The following is a 20,583-nucleotide window of genomic DNA, read 5'->3' as shown; positions in this document are numbered from 1 at the left end:
ACGTGTGGCTCCACAGACGGCTGGAACAGCTCAGGGGAATGAATGGGGAAAAGAAGTCAGTGGGTACGGGGTGGGAGCTGGCACTAGTACCAAAGGGGAAAAAAGCCCCTCCTGGAACAAATGCTCTCACTACGCAGGCTTAAACAGAATGTCGCATTCAGCCCAGCAGTAAGGGACCAAAAAGTATCTGGCTGTGACGAACGTCCACTCAGTCAGTATGGAAACACCTGAAAAAAAGGTTTTACTAAAAAAAGGGTTGGTTTAAGTAATAAAAGCCTTGTCATTTATTCAATGTTTATTCAATTCATGTTTCTGATAAAGGAAAACGGGAATGGTTTTCAGGATGACATGGCTCGCTCCTCTGGCTCTGCTGGCTTCTGGGCTGCAGGGGAATGCAGCAGATTTTTTTTAATAGCAGTAACTTTGTACTGAGATGCAGGCACGTCAGTGGGGACACACCGGTACAAAGGCACTTTTTGTCCCACCTTTTCTGTATGTTAAGCTAGGGTAAAGTGGTTATTCAATTTGCATATTTAGGAAATGATTGTGTCCTTATACAACATTTCATTTATGTACAAGAAGGCCTTTATTGTAAAATCCAGAGAAAAAATCCTGTGGGACAGTAATTCCACAGACTGTGCAATACTGTTAACAGGGTTAAGCACAACTAAGAAGGCTTGCTTATTTTAATCTGTTAATTTAGATGAACACATATCACATAATATATATAATGTAATATAATTCGAAGAAAAAAGGGAAAACTGGACAAGGGACTATATATTCAATAGACATTTTTATTTCAGAAAGGCTTCCTAGGCTGAAGGAAAACATTAAAATAAAGTAAAAATTTAAGTACAGCAGTACTCATTTATTTAAGTGGGCATCTCATTTTGTAATTATACTTTTGTTCATAACTACTAGTTTTAATATGATATCATATTTATCATTCTGAGAATTATGTATAAAATATTATGACCACATACCTATATGTCATATATCAGATAGATAAATGGATGGACATGGATGGACAGATAGATAGAAAGATAGACAGATAGATACATAGATTAGATTAATAGATATATAGATAGTACTTGAGATCAAACAACACGTTCTCTAAAAAAGCCACACACTTAACTTCCTTTGTTAAGAGGTCATTGCTTTGCAGAGCACATATTTAGATAAAAAAGGGGTGAAAACTATGGAATTTTGATGGTTCACCCATGGACTCACACAAATAAATGTAGAGTTGGTCCAATTTGCAATCTGTTTGTTCTGGGGCCAGAAGGACCCACTTGATCACACGCCAAGTAAGGGCTTGGCTAGTTCCTAACCCATGGGGGGGGGAAGGAGTGCTCAGGAGGGCCCTGCCTGATCAGTGGGGGCAGGATGAGGACGTGCAGGCATCGACTCAGCTGCGGACGAGCAATTTTGCCCCAGAACTGTAGCAAGTGGACCGCCACGCAGCAAAACCGCGGCTTAGGGCCAAGCTGCGGCACCTTGAGCCTTGCAAATGGAGGCAAATCCCCGTGTGTTCTCTAGATTACTTGGGGAGTGGAGAACATAGGTGGTATCCCACAGGTATGAACTGGAATCTCCAGTTGATGTTGATTTGGCTTTGTGTTGAATTTGCGGACAAAGTTTTGCCCTGCCACAGCAACACCATAGGAAGTATTTCTGTCATTCCTTTGGCCATAGGCAGAGCCGGTGTTATTAGGCGTGGTAACTACTGAAGTTTTCTGCCGAATGTTTGTTCTTCCCTGTTTTCTTATTTTTCTGTGTTTGTCTCTTTGGATTGCTAGACCTCTCATGGCATGAATCAGCACAACGTTCAAGCACCAGCCCTGACTGAATTCACTGAGGTTTAGTATTTGCTTAATGTTGGGCCCATCGCAACAGTGCAGCCCAACAGCAAGCTCTGAGCGGAGCCCAAGTGGCTATGTCGAAGAGGACGTAGTCAATGCCTCCACGGTGTGAATCACAGGATTTTATATTTCCACTTTCTGTCACAATCAGGCACATAAAGAACTTAATTCTGCGGTGCTTTTATGATAGAGTTCATTGCTCGTCTTTTACTGGAGCCGGAACCTATATTCATGGTTACAGAACTAAATGTGTATTTTCAAATGTGCTTAGTTCAAAAAGTATGTTCACGAATAAAAAAACTCCTGGCTGTTTGCTGCTGCATTCCAATACAGAGTGTAAGCAAGCAGGTAAATTAAAGTGAATTGGAGCTTTCAGTCCCTTCTCCTGTGCAGCTGGATTCACCAGCATTCCCTGGTGAATTTAACTGAATCAATGAATAATTCTCTTCTTTTAAATGAATGTTGGAAAAGAGAAAATTTTGAAAATAGTACCAGTGACCGACCATAGTTCTCCTCTCTTCAGAAGTAGTCTCTAACGAACTCTGAGGCTATAAATGGACCTCTGTGTTTCAAAAGGGACTCTCTAAAACAATAGAGAATTCACACTATTCTATGAGGTCTAACCATAAATACACAGAAAGATATACAGGATGGGTTTTCATTTATTCTGTTGCTCTTTTACATCCTTCCAACATTTAATTGTCCTGGGGGAACTTTGTATGACTATTATATGCGGTGGTGTATAGAGCCTCTTAGATTGTTACAAAGGGAATTCAGTGTAATAATGAATCAAAAAAAGCCCTACATGACAGAGGCACACTGTGTTTCAGGGTTGTGGGTGCTGTGGCAGATCTTCAGTTATGACACCCAGATAATTGCTGACGACAAACTGTGTATTCTGAAGTTGCTGCGCTCCCACAAAGGGACCTTTGTTTGGCCCTGTGGATGTAAGCAGGACCTCCTGCTGCTCTGCTGCCAGCACACTGCCATCGCTGCGCCCGCATTTCCACCGAGTGTTAACCCACCCTCACACAGAGCGAGAAGTCAGGAGACCTCACACCGAGAGAGAGCACAGAGAGCAGCTGTACACAAAACTCTGAAGAGAAAGTTTGCTGGAGCCCCGCAGTCCATTATTTGAAAAAGATAAGACGAATATGCCTGCGCGCTCGTGAAGCGATGCTCTAGAGGCAATTCCACAGCAAGTACATGCGGTGCTCTCCATACACGTCGGTGCATTGCCTGACTGCGCTTAGGAGATGAAGCCTGTTTCTTCAAAGTCTGACTTCCAGGTGGCGTTGTCTTATCCAGAGCAGTATCAGAAACAACCAAGATTTATAAAACCGGGAGGAAAGGAGAACTTCCTGCTAAAGAACGTCATGCTGGATGTCCCTCCAGTGTGTATTTTAAAATGGTTTGATTTTCAGAAGGTTAGAGTGTATGTCAGTTTCTGTACAGGGGACTGCAGTGTATTCTACTCTTTGGAAAACAGGATGCATACACATACCTATATATATATACATGCACACAGACATACACACTTGAGAGTCTAATTCCATGCTTCCAGGTGCAAATATTTTGACTCGTGTCTTTTGTATCCACACATCCCATGACATGCATCTACATAACACATATACGCTAAATAAACACACGGTGCTGCAAATAGCCCAAAGGTGTTATTTGCCATATAGTAGACACTATTTGCCACGCTGTATAGAATGCCTGCCCTAAACTCCTTGGTTGCTTTGTATCCGTGTTGCAGTGAATCCATCTCACAGGGCTGAGGATGGGCACCACGCCATCCTAACAGATGGGTCTGACAGCCAGGAGACCACGTATCTGCATCCAGTGTGGGTGAGACTGATGGGACTCTTTGCCAGGGAGATGTAAACAGCTGTCTGTTTTGGCTGTGCCTATGCCAAGGAGAAGGATATAGGCTTACGTTACATGAGGTCTATGCAAGCGCAGAGATTGGAGGGGGAGTGTCACGCATGTAAAGAAAAATCCATTCAAGTAGCTACGAATCAAAGACAGCCACTGAGAAAAAGTGAGGCAGCATTATGGCACTCCACACCCCTCTGCCTCCCCTCAGGAAGACCAAGCAAAACTCGTCATGACAAGATAATTTGCCTGAACATGTCGGCAAGGGTGCAGAAACCTGTTGCGCAGGCTTTCTTCCTGTCCCAGAGGCACATAATATTTGGTAAAACAAAGGCCTAACTTTCAAATACCGTGCAGACACTGCTCTTCTATATTCTATAAAAATCTGCTGAATAAAGGAACAGGCCCTTTCAGTACAAAGAACATGAATTTAGCTTGTGTGTTTTAAAACATAATTTAAAATGTCCTGTGACCAATTAAGTATTTCATAGATTCATAGAATAGCTGAGGTTGGAAGGGACCTTTAAGATCATCAAGTCCAACCATTAACCTACCCTGACAAAACCACTTCTAAACCATGTCCCCAAGTACCACATCTACCCTTTTTTTAAACATCTCCAGGGATGGCGAATCCACCACCTTCCTGGGCAGCTTATTCCAATGTTTGATAACCCTTTCAGTGAAAAATTTTTTCCCGGTATCCAATCTAAACCTCATCTGACATAACTTGAACCCATTTCCTCTTGTCCTATCACTTGTCACCAGGGAGAAGAGGTCAGCACCCACCTCTTTACAACTTCCTTTCAGGTAGTTGTAGAGGGTGATAAGGTCTCCCCTCAGCCTCCTCTTCTCCAGGGTAAACAACCCCAGTTCCCTCAGTCGTTCCTCATAAGATTTGTCCTCCAGACCCCTCACCAGCTTTGTTGCCCTTCTCTGGACACACTCCAACACCTCAATGTCCTTCTTGTAGTGAGGGGCCCAAAACCGAACACAGTACTCGAGGTGGGGGTCTCACCAGTGCTGAGTACAGGGGGAAATTTGTATTTGTATTTGTATGACTAGCAGTTAAAATACTGCGTTCAAAAATTACCCCCTTATAGAAATTGCATCCTTAGGTCAGGCTGTGTGTATTAATACAGAGCTGAGGAGAAATGTCACACAAGCTGTATTTATTCAGTGCTCTGAAAGGTTCAAGCACAGTGTCATTTTCTTCATTGTCATGCATTTCATTCATATACCCACATCCAGAAAAATTTACATAAAAATAAAGTTGCCATCTAAAAGAAATAAAGTGGTAGCTCAACTATTGCCTTGAACTAATTTTCATTGAAATTTAGACAGTGGTCAGAGATTTAGCACAGTCCATGGAGTGTCCAGTGCAATTTAGATTATGGAAAAACATATTTCAATACAACTTATACATTTTTCAGAGCACTTAGCCTTTCAGAAAACCAACTGAACAGTACAAAGTATAAAGTTAGTAAAGAAAAACAAAGAGGCAAAGCATAGCCATATGAAGGTGAATAAGATAGATGAGGAAAGTGATAAAAGTTCTTCCTATATACAAGCTTAAGCGGTAGGTATAGCAAGGAAGCTGGGAAGCATGAAAAAAATTGGTATAAGGTGTTGTTAGCAGTTTTATAAATATCCATCAGATTTCCTTGTAAATTAAAAAGCCGTGTCCCTGTCCTTACAGACATTAAAGGAAATTTTGTAACCAGGTTGCTTAGGACGGGTGTTTTACTCCATCCCCCAATGATTACCCAAGATGGATGACACTTTCAAGGGGGCATCCTCCCACCATGAGTGCACCAGCAATGACACTCTTCTGCCCCCTCCTCCTCCCATGACAAGGCCCCATGCTTTTAGGACTGATGTATTAAACCTTAATTATACTTAGAAATAAAAAGAAAAAAAAAACGAAATTCTAAGCCAGCTGTAGCCACCTTGTTGAAAATGGCAATTTATTACTCTGGCAGCATGGGAAACCAAGGAGCAGTAAGCCAGCTTCCTTCCTGCTGGAGCCGGAGCTACTTTTCAGCAGCTTTTATTGTGTTTTGTTTATTGAATTAACCCTTGAGAACAGTGAAAAGAGGGAGGTTTCTGGAACGTGCAAATTATTAAAGAACTCAGCCACAAGGTAAACCTGTGGCACCAACAAATTTGGACTTGTGCTTGGCCTGAGGGTGTAAGAAGAGGGCAAAGGTGATGCACAGGAACGTTATGCCTTCTTATTTGTTGTATTGATGTAGCCACCAACACGAGCTACATGCTGCCTCAAGGGCTGTTTTGGCATCTGAGGACAGCCAAGATGTTTACACACTGCAGTCAGTCTTTGGTTTTTTGCATCATTGCCTCCTGCATCATGAGGTACGGAGCTACCACAGGAGTCTTAAGGCCCACTTATTCCTTGTAGACAAGTTTCTCAGGGAGAGAGTTGATCTTTATGGATCCACTCTGCAGCTTCATGAGGGCAATGCAGTCACAAGTGCCTGTGTGAACATATCACCTATTTTTAAGTACACCTTTTAAACTATAAAATGTACTTCATAACTTTTTGATACCTGAAAAACATAGTCATTTTAGTTCTCAAAGTTTCTGAAAATGTCTAAGTTCAGGAACATACTGTATTATTATCCAGATGGTATCAATACATTAATATCCTGCCTTCTGCCATCTCAGATATTTTTTATTTGGTCTTTGGGGCCATTTTATTATAAACTCAATTCATCAAATGAAAAGTGATCCTCTCCGCGTACCCTTCAAAATTCCCAACGTTCTTTTAAAAGAAGGAAAAGCACAATCTGAAAGACATTACTTTTTAAAATATATTACTTTATTATATATAGTGCCTTATTTGTAATTACAGATCCTGATGTCTATTATAGACCTTGTAGATATGTACAAATTATTTGTAACATTAATGTTTAAACACATATCATAACTCAAACTGTAAATTAATGGTTACATTGGGAGAGGCAAATGAGGAGATATTCCCAATCAAAATAAATCACATAGGCTAAATGATTGTAGTGTCCAGAGATTCAGATAAATTGCTTTTCTCTTGTACGTGGACATGTTCTACGGATTACAAAGCAGACATCTTAAGAACAAGCTAGTGGCGTAATTATTTAATGTTTGATTTAACCCTGCATACCTAATCCCTAGAATATCTTGCATTATTCAATAAACTCTGCTTTAAGGGGCTGCTCTTTAAAATGGAAAAAAAAAAGAGCAGTTTTTTTTAAATTTCACAGTGACTCCAGTACATTATTTCGAGCAAGAAGAACCTTGTTAGTAACAGGCACTCTTGGACTTTCACAGGCATCAAGATACTGATTCAAAGGATGGGCAAGTTGGCAAGCTGTGAAATAAAAAGTTACAAAAGTTGCCCAGAAGAAAAATAGTTCTTTTCAAGCCAGAGTGGTCTATAACACGGTCTTTGCCTGCTTCCTCCCTCTCCCCCCCCAAAACAAAACCAAAAAAAACCCCCAAAAACAAACCCCAAAGCTTGCAGCTCTTTGATGCTATTGTCCAGGATCTTTGTTTTAATGCCTGTGTATATCTGTGCCAAATAAGCTCTTTCTCGTGGGTAAGTATTTTTAATAGGCTACCACTGCTAGTGGAATTGTAGTGGAAGTCTCAAAACGTAACCGGTCCTAGCTAGACGTTTTCAGAAATTAAAGAACTAGTTGGTCCTGGGTGCACTAGCACCTTCCCTCTCTCCGGTCCGAGGGATGTGCTTGGGGGACCTCTGCAAACCAGATTAGAACAGCTCCTAGGACTGTTTGTTTCTTTTGGGCAATTCATTAGACTCCATCTCATGAACTGACTCTAAAGAAAACCAGTTTTGAAGGAAATCTTTCTTATGTTTGCAAATCTGGATTTTTTTTCTCTTTCTGACTGTGCTGCCTAAATCCAAATACAAACAAAATCCTAGAGGACAAGAGAAAAAAGTGTTGGAGACTGGAAAGTGAGTGATGTCACATGGTATTCTCAATAAAAACATTAACTATTATAACTATCAAGTAATGAAAATAAGAATAGTAAGTGTGCATTTCATGTTTAACAGAGTTTCAAAAATCTTAATCTATTTTCTGGCCCAAAATTGGTTCTTCCTTATATTCAAGGGATCCTTGAAAACAGATCTTTACTCTTCTACTCAGCAGTAAGAGAAATCTTTTTTCCAGAAGACACTCTGCTATAGAAAAGGAAGAGAGGAAGGAAGCCGGAGTTAGAATAAAAGTGAACATTATAACTTAGAAGAGAATCTGTAAAAACACAAACATATATATTTTCAAATTTTTATTTTGAAAATATCCTATATGTTCATATTAATAAAAGGCAAAACCACAAATTGAACTTGTTCATAATTTTTATCCTGCTACTCATTTTATCACCTCCAGTTGCCATTTCCCTGACAAGACATTGCACATCAATTAAGAATGGTAGTAATTTCTGATGGAGTGGAATAATTTGTAACAGAAGCAAAATTTTAAATACCATGCTAAGAGTATCAAGACTCATAAGGTACCAGATGTTCATCAGTAGGCTCCCTGTGTAGTAAAACAGGATCTTATTATAAAATCAGGAAATATGTAAATAATCCCAAAATGGTGAAAAATTTAATAAAGATAGCTCATCAACAGACCGATAGGAGTGGGAGTAATGTTATGCAAATTAAACTCACAGTTCTTCTACATCAAAGGAACTATCAAAGCCAAATCAGAGAGGAAGGAACCATTACCATCTGCAATTCAGATCATCACTTGTGGTCCCATCATTAAACTTAAGAAATATTGGAGCATCCTACTATTAATTCTTAACAAAAAATGAAGCAGCACCACTCACCCTGTTACATATTTTGGCTCACATGCCACAAGTTATTGAGAGCTAAGGACACTAAATTCTTGTTAAGGTTGGGGTCTAACTTTTAAAACGGCAAGACCATCCCCTATCCAGCTGTCCAGTAGTGCTATCACACAGCAGAGCCCTCTTGCAAGTCCTTAACTTGTAGAAAACAAGGGATCAGCCCACATCATGACCCTGACCTGCCTGACTGGCAGGACAGTATAGTGAGGAGGTAAAGTATCCTATGCCTCATAAAGCATTTGAAGTAGATCAACTGCAGAAAGTTGGGAACCTCGGGGGGAAATTAATAGCTGGTCAAGTCTGCACAGCTCAGCTGCTTGTAGGGTTTGACACCAGGTTTTGAGATTTGCCTCCCTTCATTTTATTTCTGGATGTGTGCATGGCTGTTCATCACAGGGAATGTAAAAAGAAGAGAGGTATTTGTTCTGGAAGGGTCCTTACCACGTACTGTCAGTTGGCTAGGTAGCTGTTGTGAAAAAGCACTTCTTTGCTCCAAGAGGAGTGTGCACTTGTTTGCCGGAGTGTTTCCATTTCACACTGAGAGTGGCTGAGCTCTTCCCTGTTGCCATCCATTGCTTAGTGGTGTTGCACACACACGAGACTAGTGCAAGGAAGCCTTTATTCTGTATTCTTAAGCTGACAGTGCCTCTCTTCTGGCCATGAGAGAAAGTACTGGTTTATGTGTTACAGGGCAAGGTCTCTCTGGTGTCAACAAAAGATCCATCTCTGGGATCTTTTATTAACTGGTAGAAATTGCCTCTGCCTGGAACTTTTACATGTCCATTTGATCTACACCTTATCAGATGTCATCTAGCTCTACTATGATACAGATATCATTAATTAAAAACTCACCAAGGAGTAGATTCTGACAGCTGCTAACTCAGCAATGAAAAACCTGTTCAAATATTAATAGTAATCAGTGAGCAAGATCGCTTCTTCATATGGTGCTCTTGTCATCTAAAGAAGGAGAGGGAGGAAGGGAGGAAGGGAGGAAGTCTTTACACATTCAGGACAGGTTATTTTTGGACATCTTTAGACATCTTTTTTTCGGCTTGCTCTCAAATATGGCAGCTCACTAGAGAAAGACAAATGTTTCTGTGAAGCCACTGTGATGGCCCAGACCCATTGTCTCCCCAGTGCCTTGGAGGCGACAACCCAGAGAGCCCTCCTCAGTCTCTCTTTACTGATGACAAGAGCCCTTGCAGGTTTGTGGCTCTCAAATTTTAGCAAGAAGATCACAAGGCATCAGAAGATAGTCTGAAAAGAAATGTAAAATAATAAAAAATCTGAAGAGACTATGCATGGATTCCCAGGCAAGCAGGCAATAAAATGGGACAAAAAGTAAAATACTAAAATGATATATGAAGTTTAAACTAATTTAATTTGGTTTTAAGTGAAGACCAGTATAGTATCTTCATAAGCTTGTCCATGGATTTTGTAAAAAAAACAAAAAAGATGATCCTTCACTTTACAAAGCTTGAAGAGCTATGGGCTTGAGGACATAGAAACACAACTCACACAGATGGATTTTTGGCTGGGAAGCGTGCATCCAGCTTAGAAGGTTCCTTGCCTCATAGGATTTAGGCAGAGGGTCTGGTAGCATGTATACAATTGATGGAAAACAGCTCCCCTTCAATTACTCAACCATTAAGACAGAAAAATAAACAGCACAGCTCACTGTGAAATAGATCTAGAAGAGTATTAAAATTTGCAATGGACTTTGAAAGCACCTAAATGTACCATATCTGGATTTACTTATGGCCAAAGCCTGATGTTTCAAAGTTTCATTTCACCCTCTTGTAAGGGTGTCATTGATTCTCACAAGGAATCTAGCGGTTGAGGGTTTTTTTGTTTTGGTTTATTTTTGCTTGTTTTGTTTGTTTGTTTGTTTGTTTTTAAACAGAGGAATGCACCCACAATGGTCTACTGAAATATCTGTTTAAAATTAATGAAAACACATACAGTCATATATTGGTTCTCAGGTATGACTAGCTTTCTAAAGCTAGATGATCCAAATAATCGTATAACAGAGAAAGCTTCTGTCTACATTGGAATATTTGTTTCTATAGGAACGGTTATATCACTGTACGTTTTATACTGATACTGTTAAATCAATATGCAGCCATTAAAATGGCATCAATCTTTGCATGGCTATGATTGTTCTAGATTAAAAGAAGCACTTTCACTGTAGTTAAAACTCCTTCCAAAGTAACATAAAGTGAAGAAAATAATTCTGCTTTTACAAAAGGAATCATGCTGGTATAAAAATTACTATATAAATTGATTATGTTATCACATGCAGTATTATTTTCCACGTGAAAAACTTCTTAGATAAATTCCTTTGAAGGAGAAAAGAAGGCAGTCACAGAGTAAGGGGCAATTAGAAAAATGTAAACTGAGGAAGAGAAGAGAAAAAATAAGAGGAGTCACTGTTCATCTTCTGCTGTGTTGGTATTTGATTTGAATGAGGAAAGGCTATACTAAGACCACTGTTATCTACTTAATTTATTAGTGATTAGAGAGACAAGTAAAATGTAAATTTCATAAATTACTTAGATTACTGCATGTTCAAGGAGGTCTAAACATTTTTGTGATGCATTTCATTCTGTAAAATTACAGGTCTGGAAGGCACCTTAAGTTATTCAATTTAGAACACATGGCCAAGGCAGGGAGAACTAAATCTGTCTCACTGCTTATACTTATTTGTTCAAGCTTTTCCCAAACTTTCTATGTTTATAGAAATACAGATTTATGTCCATACTTCTAATCAAATTAGTTCTATTTTTTATTTTATATATTTCTAAGCTTTCTTACTTCGTTGGTATTATATCAGAACTAAAAAAACCCACAACCTTATGAAGATGTAAAACTTTTATTCCTCCACCAATCTTAATGTAATAAATCCCCATTTTTGTGCAAGTATAAGATCAGGATATTATAAAGGTGCAACAAATGTATTTATGTTACATGAACTTTTTAGATGGATTGATGCAACTCACAGTTCAGACTAATGTAAGATTACGTCACCAATTTATATAATACTAATGCTAGAACTTATAACACTATTGCATAGATACATTGGAAAACCTCAGCTTGAGATGAACTATGAAATACGTTCAGCTTTTAGCACACTGTCTGATACAAAAGATAAAGGAGCAACAGAGTCCAGAAAAAAAATCAACAAAACTGTTTAGAAGCATAAAATCATACACATAGGAATGCATGTAAAAAATTAAGACCTTTACTATAAAGAGAATGACAACTGCAAACGTGGTCAAAGTTTAATTTGATAAATGGAACGGAAAGAGTAAGGACTCGTACCTCTACTGTTTTCTTTAATGCAAAAGGGAAAAGAAATAACCTATTCAATGACAAAGCAGTATGTTCAAAACCAATCAAAACAAATAATTTATGGACCTCACAACTTTTGGAAATAAGATTTTTGTAGCCATGATATTCTAAGGATGTAAGAGAAACTCAATTTCTTGTGAGAAGAAAGTCTTTTTAACTCAATTAATGTTGCTAGCATAAAAATGTTAAGGCATACAAGACTACTTCAGCTGGTTTGAAGAACGTGCATGTCTAAAAGCTTGACTGGCTTTTCCAGTTGTACCAGCTCATCTAATCAAAGATTCCACCTTTTCCTACTTAGTTTTCCAATTAACTTTTATCACCTACAGGTACAATAGTCACAATGTACATATATGTTAAAGGATAGCGATACTTGTGGTTTAGGATTTATGACAGCAGTACGAGGCCAAAACCAAACTTCCAATATTGGTAAAACTATTGTCTTACTCCTCTGTAGCATTTGGTATCTATTGCTGTCTGAAACAAGACAGGGGACTACATTTCAGATCAGCATTTTCATTCTTTGTGGCACATGGCTTGTGATCAGCGAATAGAGAAGAAATCTTCCACTGCAATCATACTGCTCTCAATTTTATATGAGAGTCACCAACCACTGAAAGAAACAAACAATTCTGTTATTTATAACTGTTCATTTTATGGAAAACGTGAATATCAGTTAATTGCATGTTTATCCCAGCACAGCCAATTACCCTTTTTCCCCACCTCCTTTCCCATCCACTCACTCAATTCATTCAGAAAGCACGGTAGGAAAAGCCTGCTGACAGCCTTCCGAGGCAGTTCTGCCTCTCCACTGCTGGTCTTCCGTTTCAGCTGCCACCACATTCCTCCACTGGTAATACTTTTGGGAGTAGTTTTGTTTCGTCTGTTCATGGTGTTCTGACTGGCCTTGTTCACAAAAGCTCAATATTAATTAAAGCATATTTTCATTCTTTGGGATGTCAGTTTTCCACTGAATAGTTTATTACCTAGTTTTAAATAATCTAAATATCTTACGATATGTGAAAATATCAATACTCTAAGATATATTAAAATGTTGATAGGGTATAACTATTTCCTGAATATCATTTAGAAATAAAAATACTGTTGGTGAATACATGGGAAACAATAACGTATCTAAATATATTATAAGGAATGAATTTGCCTCATGAATGAACGATGAAGGAGTTAATTCATTTCATTACGTATAAAAAAGAAGGAAACTCGATTTTAATCCTGCCAAAGCAACTACAGTTGGAGAGAACTGATGGCTTAAAGCTAGTACAGAAAAAATGGCATAAAAGGAGCAAAGGCTTGATTCCTCTCCCTTTAGTAAAAAAAATGAGGAGTATATTTCTGAAAACCCCCTTGTATTCAAATATTCATTAACAGATACAGGAAATTATTTAGAATCCTTCATTGTTGGGCTTGATACCATATTTAGGGAAAACCCCTAAAAATGTCCACCAAATGTTTTGAGAAGTCAGTATAAGTATTTCTGTCTTTGAATGTTACATATAACAGATTTAAAACAGAATGGTTGTGTTAAATAGTAGTTACATTTATCAAATACAGCAGAAGATATAACAGATGAAACCCACAGTGATGCATAGAATTTGAGACCTTGTGAGTAATTGAAATCCTTGTAGTAGATGTTCATATGGAGTGAAATTATTGGAAATACAATTATTTTTTACCTCAAAAGGATAAAGCCACTTGCTAACTCCCTTGCATCCTATGAAATATGACAAAAGTTAAGCTAGTGGAAAAAAAAGGAAATAATGAATAAGATAACTGAAGTACTTTGTACTGCAATTTCATCATGAAAGTCAGTCTGGGCCCTAGTTTGTCATGGAGTGACACTTATTTGTGAAAATAGCGCCATAGTTGATCATTTCCCAGAGGTCTTGCAATTCTAGCTTCTTACAGACTAACATTATCTGCACTTGTAAGAAAGAAAATATTTTTGTGGTATGATAGATTTGACAAACCTGTGCAATATCTTTTGATATTTATTTACCCTACTAAAAAGGGCAATCCGTTAAATCAGAATTTATTACTTTTAGGTGAACTAAACCTTTAATAAATCTAGTATCACCCCCAAGATGGCTGACTGGATTTGCTCCTCTCCTGTAGCATAACAATAATTTTTATATTGCATTGTCTTTAGACCTGGCTTTTAATTATTACAGAAGCTTAGAAGTCAGTCACTGTAGTCAACAGCAGAAACAGAGAATAATTCAAAGAAATCAAATTCCACACAACAGACATGAATGGAATGCCAGTAAAGTGACAAAATGCAGTTATGTATTGCAGCAAGTTCAAAAAGAATGGCTTTTTTTTCTGAAAAAATGTAGGGGCAGGTTGTGATAGCAGTGGTATTGATTCATGGCTCATCCCGGCAATCAAAATCTATGAAAGAATGTTCTAAATGAGCAGACGGAGCTTGAAGCAACATGTTAGCTGAAATACCCAAGCAGGGAAGAGTTGCTTTTATAATGAAAAGGTTGTTTGTCATGCAATCTCCACAGCGTGATGAAGATGCTAAAATTCCATATTTGGCTAGAGGACACAATTTGGACCTAATCTTCACTGCATGCCACAAAGACAAGTCGTCACATGAGCTGCTGTAGTTCCTATGGAAGGCACCTTCGTAAAGTCCATGCAGACATGACAAATCAAAAACTTCTTAAAAGTTGTGCAAATTTCCAAACCTATTGGACAAGTGTGTGTTGTGGTTTGGGCCAGACTGGCCATTGAGGTCAATGACAGATGCTCTCCCCCACCTCTCTCTTCCAGGAGAGGGGGGAGAGAGAGAAAGAAAAGAGACTTACGAGTTTAGAAGGAACTAAACTACTCTAAAGAAAATACTAATAATAAAATAATAAAAAGGAAATAATGAAATATATACAAAACCATCTCAAGCTCTCAGGATGATGATTATGTCACTGGCTGGCACTGGGGAACTCCCAGACTGGTCTCAGTGATGGACAGGAACTGGATTTTGGATCTGGATTCAGGATCAGGATCAAAAGCAGACAAACAGACAGAGTCCTCCTTGGATGCCAGCCATTGAAGAAAAAAGGATGACCCTTTGATCCCTCAGCTTTTATACTGAACCCGAGGCAGATGGGATGGAATACCCTGTTGGTCAGTTTTGGGTCACCTGTCCTTTCCGCTCCTCCCCGCAGGTGGGACCCCTCTATGTTTTTCCGCTTCCAACCCTCCAACGGGGCAAGTAACAAAGCTATCTGCCCTTGGCTGTTATAGCAATAAGTATAAGCAAGAGCCTCTCTGCATACTATTCCTTGGCATCAGCTATAAACACAGGTCTTATTACTCTGAGAGCAAACAGTGTCTCAACAATTTCAGTCAATTTCAGTAGTTCGAAGAAGCTTAGCTAAAAAGTAAAATTACTAATCAGAAAAATGAGTTCTATTTTACCTCAAACCAGGACAGTGTGTCAGTCTAGGGGAAACATGGGCCAATACAGTCAGTAGGTGTCATGTAGGAAATCTATTTGGCAAAAGCAGTAAATAGGAAAGAAATTTAGGCACATAATTTGAATAGCAAAATTTAAAGTAATTGATTCTTGAGACCTAATATGAAATCTTTCACTGAGAAGCATTGATAATTTAATTTTTAGGGCTTAGGTAAAAAAAAATAAACATTTGTTTAGTAAATGAACTGAAATTGGTATCTATTGCATCCTTCTTGCTCATGATCTGGCTGCTCTATTGCTAGAGATTTACCATCAAAAAGTCATTTCCCACATCTTATCGATATGAAAGAGACAATTGGTGAAACTTCAAGGTTATGCACTAATAACAATGACAACTGGAATGACTGGATGTAGCCTTCTACCTGTAAAAGGATTATTTTGGGTTATTAACCTGCACTCAAAGGGCATAATCATTTTAGCAAAATGCAAAAAATAGCTTGTGTCCTACAATTATGCTAAGGTCTAGAAGTTTGTAGGCATTTCCTGGGAGCGCTGCCAACTGAATACAGCTCCTGTCCCACATTACCTGCTCCTCCTCTGTGAGAACTGAGAGGTAGGGATACGGCATAAGCCATGCTGAGCACGTGATCTACAAACTTGCTTCATGTAGAAACTGAACAGCCCTTTATCCCAGAATAAAAGCATGCACAGATGATGTCTTCAGCCTTGGGTACAAGTATTGGCAAAGGGGCTAAGGACTAGAAAGACTTGGAAGCTAAAGTCCTCTGCATTTCCGTCTTTAGAAACAGCAGCTGAGACCCTGGAGGGAATGTGGAACACCAAGCGACTCCGCGGGTCCTGAATGGTCTCCCAATTGCTGAATGTCTTAGGGAGCAACTGTCTCTAACTGGGGTTAACATGCCAATAGCAGTATGTGCTGGATACCTTTCAGGGTCAACATCAAAAACTTACCACTGTTGTGCCCAAGGGTTCGACTCCAAGTAGTCTATTCAATTAAAAATAGGAAACTGGGACTACCCGTTAGATTAGCTGCTAAATAGAAAAGAGAAGCAAGCAAGCACATGAGGAGAAAAATGATGGCAACAGTTGTGTTTTGCTCAATTAACTTACTGTGGTACACTGGGGAAAAGGCAATATACCAGAAAGGATAGAGGAAAATAAAAGAGGACTTGTCCTCTAATTGAAAAATTGGAGAGGACAGAAAAAAATAAAAAACATTTATTTACTGTCCTCTATCCACAGAACATTGCTGCAGCTGCTGCTCTTTTTTTTTTTTCTGCTGAAGCCAAGTGGCTTCCCAGGCGTGGCAAGGAATTTGACTTTCTGATTATGAGCAAAGGAAACACTAGGAAACTTTGTTGCACATCGGTCAGTTCTTTCGCATTGCAGCAGCTCCTGGAAGAAGGCAAGGCTGGCAATTCACGGCTGTGTACCCTCACAAAATTCATTAAGACTAAGTAATGTCAGGAATAACATCTGTTGCCACTGTCTAGCCAATTGCATAATCAGCTAGGATGACAATGTTGGCCAACTGGTACAAAGGAATGACAAATCCTCACCTAGAAGTTGACCTCCCTAAACAAAATTATTCACTTACCGATCTGAACAAATCACATATTATGTATAGAGACCACAGGCAATAGCAAAATATCTGCAGAAAGTGGAGGGTATGCTAAAAAGACCAATCTGGAGACAAAGCCTTGATAAAACCAAGGGAAAGGAGAAATCATTATCTATGTATATACCTAAAAATAAATAAATTAGATTACAAAATGTGGCTTTCACACCAGAGATCACCTCTTGCAGCAAACAGGTTGTAATCGTGAACCGTGCCATGGGTCTCAATAAGTCTCCTTGAGAATGTGGGAAGCCTTACTCTGAGCAAATCTGTTCTTTCCAAACAAAACAAATTTGGGGGATTTGTTTGGGCATTCATGCAGTCCAGATCCACTGCAGCAGAACAGCCTTTACTGGTACCCTGACTGAAAACCCTCTATGTCTTGGAAGTGTTCCTTAATCGAGCTCTCAGATGAACCTGGAAAACCTCAAGGTCCAATTGTAAATATCACCTGGCTGAAAAAAACTATACTCTTCTTTCAGAGCAGTAAAGTCAGCAGGGACTGAATGCATTCTTGGTGAACCATTAACCTATGAAGACTTAAGTCATATAAAACCAACAAACTTACAAGTTACGTAGGTTGCTATCAAAACTAACTTCCTAGCACCCGATGCAAAAGTATCATAAATATTTTTTTTTAATTGTCAGTTTTCAAGTGACTCAAACTGCAATTAAGTTCTGTGTATAGAAAAGGAACTATGCATTTTTGGTTTGTTTGTTGCATAAGCAATTACTCAAATTTCTTCAGTCCCTGTTACAAGATATTGATTGACAGAAGTGATACAGACATAGGCATCCAAGATGCTTTCCAATCTGGGCAACTCTAAACCAGCATGCTGATGAAGTTGCGTGCATACAAGTACACAAGCAGCAGAACTGATTTAAATGTCCTCTTCTGGGAAAGAACTCTTGAGGCAGGATGCCATTTGTTTGAAACTTCACTTTTGATTGACTTTTCACTTTGTCTAGGCTTATAAATTACAATTCTACTTTACACATGGCTCTGGTGTGCTGCTCTATGCCAATTCTTGCACCCTATTTTGACAACTGATTGTAGGCAAGCCAGTACAATTAACAGACTATTACTGTTAAAGCAGAAGGATAATTGTCAACTGGACTTAACACCGCTTTGATACTAAGTGAACAGTTTTCTCATAAATGTAGTACGGGGTGTGTCAAAATGCTTGGTATAAATAAGTGGCACAATGGCAGGCTGTCTGCTGATCTATTGGCAATCTTTAGTGTAATAACTTAGCATAATTGGTGACCTATTTTGCTGAGTTTCCATCATGATGATACAAACCAGTGGTCTGTGTTTAAAGATACATACGGTACACTTTTTCTGTATGTACAGTACTTTTTTTTCTCTGGACATGCTAGTGCTTTTTAGGCATGAAGGGCTGAAGTTGTTCTGACACAAGTTGTCCATATATCATGATCAAACAGGATATCACTGATGCCTTCAATGCACAAAATTTCATGAGGTTGGAACACTGTCCAGTAGTAATCATACACACAGAGATTGTTGATAGAATTGGTAATATAAGCTTGATAGTGGCCCACCTTGCTGTTGGCAATCTTTTATTCTATAACTTCATTGAACAGGAGCAAGAAATGGGCAGATCTACGGAGGATGTCAGGCTTGATTATAGAAGCTTTCCTTTAGGTGTTAACACAGTTTGTATATACAGGTTTTTGGCAGTATGGTATATTCAGAACAATGGGAATGATATGACACAAGGTTGCACCGTTCAGTTGCTTAGTTTAAAAAGCCAAAACTAGGAAAGCAATATTCTGGAAGCCTAAGAAGGAAATACATAATGTTAAGCTCTTTATGCTTTCTGAAGTGTAAGCAACAACTGTGTTACAGCTTCAGTTTTGAAGCCAGCCATGCCAACTCTTCATTGTTTCAGTTGATCTAGATCCCTGGAGCCCAATTTCTTTACTTAAACTTACAAAGACCTGAAAACGGATGGTTTTCCTTGTAAGGATTAATGTGTGAGACAGTAGAAGGTGGAAATGAACAAGAAAAGGAAAATGCTGAATTTGCCTCTTGAGTTTTTTTCCTAAAATACTCTTAAAGCTAAAGAAAGAGAGAGAAGATACATTTAACTCCTCATCAATTAAGATGAACTCATGTAGTGTTGCCAGTCTTACCCAGGGGGAAAACAAAATAATCACCTCCCTCTTCTTTAGTTACCTGGAAGCATGCCCTAACCAAAACCTAGTCTTCGAAAATTCAGGGATGAAAACAGTGGTATACAAAAGTTAAATGATCAAGAACATGTACTTTCATCTGTTGTGGTGTGAGGAGCACACTGCAGAATGTCTAAAGGAAAGGTTTTTTACAAGCAGAATAAGGGGTCATGCCACCTTGAGAATAACTGATTAAAAAAGAGGAGTAGATCACCTATAGAGGCTTTAACATCCATTGTCCTACTGTTAGGATTTCTGGATCTGATCCAGCTGGGCTGTGATCTTACAGTGAATGTGCACGCTGTTTTCAACCAGGCACACTAAATTCAATTCTTTCAGAAAGTCTCTGAAGCACTGCACACATTTCTGTGCACGAAATCTTGGACAAATAGGAAAATACTCTTTGAAAGTCTAGTATGGCTTCAATGTTAATGCTAGTAATAGAAAATCTGAAATTGGGGTGTGCATGTGTGCGTCCATTTACATGTATGCATAGTTCCTTATGGAGAGAATAAGCATTTCTGAAAACCTGGATAGCAAAGGCAATAACTTGTCTGAGATGTAGCCGAGTGGTTCAGCTGCCAAGAATTGTACAATAATGTAGAATTCCGAGTGTCTAAGTGTAAAAAGAAAAACAAACACTTCATTAGACTAAGGTTAGTCAACAGATGGCGTATAGACCACCAATAGTCTATAAAACATCAGACGGCTGGTGTAATTTCTACACATAACAGAAGTGTCCTTGACATTGACAAGTCAGTACATGCCACGTAGCAGAACTGAGAGCTGGATTTTTATAGAGACATCACATCATTGAAATGGTGAGAATGAAAAAAAATGTGGTTTGGTTATAAATAAAATCAGGATGGTTAACATTTTTGGTAAGTGATATGCAAAAACACACAAGTTGGTCTGTAGGTTATTAAAAACCTGTTTGATTCTTTGCTTAAGATTTGGCAGTCATGACCACATGAGCAGGAAAACTTTAGTTGTAGCGACCACCAACCACTGGCCCTGTACAGTTTTTGACTTAAATTTACTAAACCTCTCCTTGCAGATGCTAAGAGTATCCATGAAATGTTATGTCCTAACGGGTCCTGGAAGTGCTGCTCCCACTTTGCCAATAGCAAAGTTTATAAGGAAATGCAAGAATGTGAAGGGTCTTACCAGTGGAATTATGGAAAAAAATATTTTCAAGTAGACTGGCAAGATCTTACATAGGTGATAGATAGTTCATCTGCTATCAGATACTAAAAAATTTTACTGGTTTTCAGAAAAGCAGAAAAAAACGATTGTCGTGGTTTAACCTGTCCTGGACTAAACCATGAGAAACCCCAGACAGCAAC

The sequence above is a fragment of the Vanellus vanellus genome (genome assembly GCF_965231255.1).
Source record: "Vanellus vanellus genome assembly, chromosome: 2".
In the NCBI taxonomy this organism is placed as follows: domain Eukaryota; kingdom Metazoa; phylum Chordata; class Aves; order Charadriiformes; family Charadriidae; genus Vanellus; species Vanellus vanellus.
Note: the sequence above shows the minus strand (reverse complement) of the source record.